The sequence below is a fragment of the Rhipicephalus microplus genome, chromosome 1 (genome assembly GCF_043290135.1).
Source record: "Rhipicephalus microplus isolate Deutch F79 chromosome 1, USDA_Rmic, whole genome shotgun sequence".
Classification (NCBI taxonomy): Eukaryota; Metazoa; Arthropoda; class Arachnida; order Ixodida; family Ixodidae; genus Rhipicephalus; species Rhipicephalus microplus.
Genome location: NC_134700.1, coordinates 127,930,194 through 127,936,613, shown reverse-complemented (window position 1 = coordinate 127,936,613; position 6,420 = coordinate 127,930,194). Strand labels below are relative to the sequence as shown.

The following is a 6,420-nucleotide window of genomic DNA, read 5'->3' as shown; positions in this document are numbered from 1 at the left end:
GCCTCACCATCTCCACCACCAGTGAAAATGTCGCCGCCGTGAGTTGTGATTCATCCCCACGACTTTCGTGTCACAGTCTGGCCCTGTAACCACAAAACCATTGCGGCGTATTGCGGGATGCTTGGCTATGCGATGAAGGCGACCCGCATTTGCGGGGACAAGCTCCTTCCGCCTAGTGTCAGCGTAAATATGCCATGGGAAATCTCGCAGATTAGATAATGCAAGAGATGATGCCTCTCTTCAAGTGCTTCTTCGATTTCTGCAATTACGGGCCTAAGTTCTTGAACCGTATCGGTGAATGAAGTGCCAAGCAGAGATATATCTAGAGACGCCAAGACAAGAGACAAATTACTGGCTGACGGTTGGCGGGAAGAGCTGAGTTCTCTCGCACCCACTGATTCCGGCTTTGTGTAAGTCATTTGAGCGATGTTTAGGGCATCGATCTTTCTTTTAGTTTTTATTAGCAAAACGAGTAAGGGTGCAAATAATTTGATTTTATTGTTATGTAATTTTCTCATTTTTTAGTTTCTTATGTAAAGCTAAAGAAATGGTAAGATGTTTCTCCGCTAGAAAAGGTAGGTAATTCTCCTGTCGCACTAGCACACATAAGAACTTTTACGTCACTGGTCCTTTACAAAGTTGGGCTTCAATAACGAGACGTTGCCAAGCAGAAACAATGAACCAACGATATGTTTTTCGTGTTTTATTCCAAACGCACGACCGAAAAGCATGGCGCTAGCTTTCAAATCAGATGGTCTTCAAAAAGTTAGGTATATCGATATATTGAGTTCCGTGTCTTTGTCTGACGAGTGTAGCCTCGTTTATTCGTGTCAGTCTAGGTCAGTTTGGGCACCGGCGTTGGTAATACGTGTTACAATCCCGAGCTTCTTGCGTCCCTTATTGACTTACACCAAGCGTCTTCATGGATCTTTCAACTATCCAACTTGCTTATGACAGTGGAAATGGAAATATGCTTTACATCGTTTGAAACACCTTCTATGGACGTGAAATTTATTTTTACGATCAACGTGTGTGAGAAAAAAGTAAACGTTTGCCAAGCTGTTTCCCTTATACGTTATTGCTGGCGCCCACTGGTTTCAAGGGTGCTCTTTCAGGGTGGTGAAAAATTGGCAGCCCATCCACGAAGTAAGTGGTGATGATGAAGAGATGCTAGGTTCTAACCTACATAATGTTAATGTTGAAGTCACAGGCTGTAGTGTAATGAATAAACGCACAGATGCATGAACGGACGCACGGATGGATGGATATATGGACGAATGGTTGGACATATGGATGAATTGATGGATAAGGTGTGGTCTATATTTTAACAAGATGCACGCTGTGAACGATTCCATGCGCTCTGTAGGTAACACCTGTGTTTCGCTTCGACTGCGACCTCTGACGGTCACAACGGGCATCATGCGAGCCTAAGCAGGTTTGCTCCTACAATTCCGTCCGTTTCCAGAAAATACCGCTTCTTAGAAGGTGCTAAGATGTGTCTGTTGGCGTGATTTAGTTTTAAAAGAAACCTTCGCACTACAAAGTCTTTTAGCGCTATGCTGAAAATCAATTCACGTAAAAATCATAAATGACTTGTTTTTTACGGTCCTCCTGTCCTAATGAAATACAATTATAATAAGAAAATGCAAGCATCTTTTAAAATGTCTATATAATGTTGATTCGTGACTTTAAATCAACATTATATGTTGATTCTAAGGTGCTTTGCGGTACCAGTGGTACCATAAATTAGAATATACACTTTCTTGCACTGCTACGAGGATCGCCAGAAGCGTAAGTTTCCTTCTACTGTATAATTTCCCTAGCAACAAAATGATTTATCAGAGGCCAATTCATATAAAAGGATCGTGAAGTAGCTTACTACAATGCAAAGAGTGTACTACGTGTAAAATCTAGATTATTTTTATGAATTTGTGAATTGCTTAGGAATTTCAAACACAAATTCACTTTTATGTAACTTTTTTAACATCAGTGTTTTTTCAGTTGTCTTTCCAGGAGAAGTTAGTAGAATGAAGCTGTTTTTGTGCCTTGTGGCTGTTTTACTTTCATGGACAATGGCAAGTAAGTGCGAAAACAAATAAGCCTACTAGGCGCAATAAAACTTTCAGTTTCGTTGTTACACAACTTCTTGTCTGTGTTTCAGGCGAGGACGCTGAGTGAGTAGCTGCTTTTATATATTTGTCTTAAAATATCTCAAACTTCCTTTGGGTGTCCTTAAGGAGACGCGATGTTATTAACTCCCAAGTTGCCTTTCGTTTTTTTAATATATATCCTTATTTTCAGCCAACATCTTGAAAATGCGAACAACGGTGAGTGTGCATTTTTTTACTTCCTAAAACAGACGTTATTCTCAGTAACAGCCTTTACAAGAGTGGTACTACGCCATATAAGAAACATATATCAGTCACCTGTTGCAACAACAAGCACTCAACACAGCCGCTAGTATTTTCTCACAGGTTGTTCACATGTAAGACCATTGAAATCAGGACAATACACTTGCATAAAATTCCCAGTTAGGCCAGTATAGCACGTGTTGCGTCGCTAAAATAACGGTGGAACGAAAAGTTGGAATCCTGGAGAGGGGCCACTTCAAAACAAACGATGAAGGCTGAAGTAGTGCTAAAATTCATCCAAGTGGGCCTTCAAATGCTCCGCCAGCAATTAATCACCTCAGCATCGTTGTGGTTGATACAATGTTAATGTATTACGCAGACGTACAGCCACGCGTATTGGGTGTACGCTGTCTGTATGAATGTTTCTAATGCAAAAAATCACTGAGAAGTTTTGTTGTTGCGCTGAAATTTTTTGTGTCATGCTTAACCACACATATGAAAAATGTAGTGCCTCTCGGAATTCTCAGACTTAGCGATACTGTTTTGTGGCCTACTAAATGCAGCGAATATATTACAGCTGTGCACTATCGGCGTCGAATGAAACCCGAACAGCGGAGAGCGTGTTCAAACATTAGAAACAGTATAGTGTTGGCCTTCCAGTGATCACCATTGACAGGCTTGCGCATCCGGTTTGGCAGCACTGCGTGATTCACCTAGAGTGCGTTATCTTTGTTTCTGCTCTAGTTTTTGTATGGTGACAATGGTGGAAATCATGGACATGCCGAGGTCTTTTGATCATATCATTCGCAATTCTTTGCTTTTACTGCAGCGTCACAGGGCAATCGGTGGCTTGGCACGATAAAACAAAAAGAGAAATATAATGAAGCAGGACTGATAGTTGGGCTAGTTGGTGATGCATTATGGGCAGTACCAGCGCTAAACTCACGGGACGAAGAGAAAAGATACAAACAAGCGCTGATTTTCGTGTTCAGTTGAGGAGTTGAGGACTAGTCAAGTATGTTCTTCATACAGCTATGTTATGCTATACCAAGTTTCCTATTGATGGCATTGTCGGAACAGCCAGGAGAGTTAAACTTTGTAGGTGCCTAGATAGATAGATAGATAGATAGATAGATAGATAGATAGATAGATAGATAGATAGATAGATAGATAGATAGATAGATAGATAGATAGATAGATAGATAGATAGATAGATAGATAGATAGATAGATAGATAGATAGATAGATAGATAGATAGATAGATAGATAGATAGATACGCTCAATGTCGCCGAACTTCGCTAATAAATACTTCGCATTTGATATCAGAACATTCTGGCTGATTCTACTTGCTCGTGGAATTTTCTTTGATTCTGTTATCCACTCATTAGGGTAGGGAAGTTTGGAAGACTTGAAAACATATTTGAGTAACCTGCTCTCATGACCCATCGGAAGGGCCTCCACGACTCAACAGAACTGAAGCACCGGTTTTCAGAAATACGTGTGCAATTTGTATTTATTTTACCCTCAATCGCACATAGCATTACAGAGGGGGTGGGGTACAAAAAAACTATAACCAAAAGCAGACACAGTAACATCGAAATGCTAAATTTTGCAAGTGTTGCTTTAGTGTTTTCCATTACAGGAACTTCAGGTAGATGCTCTGGTAGCAAAGACTGCCAACGAGAGGCCTTAGAAGCCTCGTAACTATACAATTGTTAATGTGTCATGTTTACACTTCTGTAATTTCAGTCTTCGGAAATGTCTGGAGGCTATTCTACAGAATAATAACGAACATTTGTATTATAGGCACATTGATAGAATCAAGAGATCCACAAGATATCGATCGTGTCAAAACTATCTTCTTTAACGTCTTCTAATATTCTAAACTTTCCCGAACTGAGAATGGGGAATGTATATGCGCTAGCACTTGCCAACACATGTGATTGTAAAACAAAGAAGATGGCGGAACATGCTCATACTCAGTAAAACTTCGGACAAAATATGTATAGAAAGCCCTACGACGAAGTCGAAGACAGGCAAAAAGCTGCCCCGAGGACACAAAAGCGTGCCACTACATTGTACTTCAGGCATTCAACGGAGAGAGCTTCACTCTCGGTTGTGCGAAACAAAACGAATAACAGTGAAGTTAGAAATCATCAACTAAGAGCAATCCACCACTTGGTGAAACAAGTGGAAGTGCTGTAATAATAAACTTGGCATTTGAAAGAACCTTGCCTATAAATATGACGTGACAGAGAACAACACAGCGCAATCAGAACATTTAGCGTTATAATAAACAGCACACAGGTACCATACACAGGTTTACAGTACCTAAAGCCCCTGCTAAAGATCGGTTGAAAGTATTAAGAGAATGCAGAAGTTTATTTGTATACAGCATCCAGTGACAAATTGTGAATGACTATGCAAGGCATACTCAGCTGAATATAAACATTAGATAGAATAGGAGCACTTCTGTTCAAACATGATGCTTATGATAACAGGCCCAAATCTTCCCAGCATTTGTTCGCGACATGCCAAGGCTGAAAGTGAGAAAGATTAGTGTAACCAGAATACATTATTTAGATAATTTACGGTAGCCTACAAAATTAGAATTATAAAGTACTTTTCGGTTGGTTTTATGTCGAAAATTCAGTAAGTCAGCTAAACTTTTTCTATGAAACAAACACCATGGTGTTCTTCAATCAATTTATTGTGTTTCATAATGTCCCTAATTAAGGCGTTATTGAAGTAGAGTAGGCCAATATATTATATTTGGGCAGAATTAGAAAACTTATTAGATTGAAATATTGCAACAATCTGAGATTCACTGCCCAATCGTCGGATCACAAAGCACGTTCGAAGACCTATTGATGAAACAATGTATGTGAAAAAATAGAAAGTAACTTGGGTATACACATGAGTAGAGAATGTATTCAATCTTCTACCCTTAGAAGATTCTATTAACATTAGTGGAGATTGTTGTGATCGTACTCACTTCTAGACGACACGTCATTTTTTTACAATGTCTGCAAAGACATGCTAAAATATGGTGCCTTATTGAACCTGCTTCAGCAAAACAATTTTTTTTGTTTTTTAGTTTTTTTGCATATATTATGCAAATGTGTGGTTCATCGTTACTCCGAAGAAAATCTGAGGCAGAAACATAGCTTTTCAAATGAAGCTTACTAGAAGATAAGCACTGAGGCTGGAAAAATAAACCGTGCACTATTTGCAATTAATGCATGCTTTATTTCCTTTTAGGCAATGAAGTGGAATCCTATTGGAGAGAACCCTTGGGTTGGGCCCTTGAACAGATTGGCAAGTGGTTGCAGGTGGTGAAAGATCAAATATAGCCAACTCAAGACAGCCTCTTTAACTCCGCAGAAAGGACGTTATGGCTTCACTCGGAAGAGCTCGTGCACTCTCTAATGCCTCATGTTTCAATATTTATGTTGTTGTTATTACTAAAAGAACTACAAATCTCCAGCATAATGACTGTTAAAACATTTAAGATTCTCCTTCAGGTGCTTCAAAAATAAAAGCGATCTTTCAGGGTGTTTTTGTGCGTTCTTTGCTTATTGAAGGGCTGTCTGCTGCAGCAGTGTGGAAAAAGTAGCCGTTACGCAGAAGCCCATTGTTGTCCATATTTTGTTTTTTTTATTTGCTGTCTTTTGCAAAAACGTCATCGAATCACGCAAATAGCAACTTTCTTAGGTGATAAGAGGGTTGCACGCTCATGCGCTAATTAGACTTTGTTTCTTTGCCTCTCTGTGTATATGCCTTTGCTTATTCATCAAGTACAATATTGTCACTAGCCCCGCCACGGTGGTCTGGTGAATAAGGTACGCGGCTGCTGACCTCAACGTTGTGGAATCGAATGCCGGCAACGGCGGCTGCATTTTTGATGGAGGCGGAAATGTTGTAAGCCCGTGTGCTCAGATTTGGATGCACATTAAAGAACCCCAGGTGGTCAAAACTTCCGCAGCTCTCAACTACGACGTCTTTCATAATCATATGGTGGTTTCGGAACGTTCAACCGCACATATGAATCAATATTGCCACCCGCAC

General features: G+C 40.0%; 1 long non-coding RNA gene across 1 annotated transcript; it reads left to right on the top strand.

The window, feature by feature from the left end:
• The first annotated feature begins 272 nt into the window (after positions 1-272).
• Positions 273-5,913, top strand: LOC119178312 (uncharacterized). The gene is made up of 4 exons (XR_012885469.1): positions 273-410; positions 2,002-2,174; positions 2,302-2,327; positions 5,614-5,913. It is a non-coding gene; the product is annotated as an uncharacterized LOC119178312 (long non-coding RNA).
• The last annotated feature ends 507 nt before the right edge of the window (positions 5,914-6,420 follow it).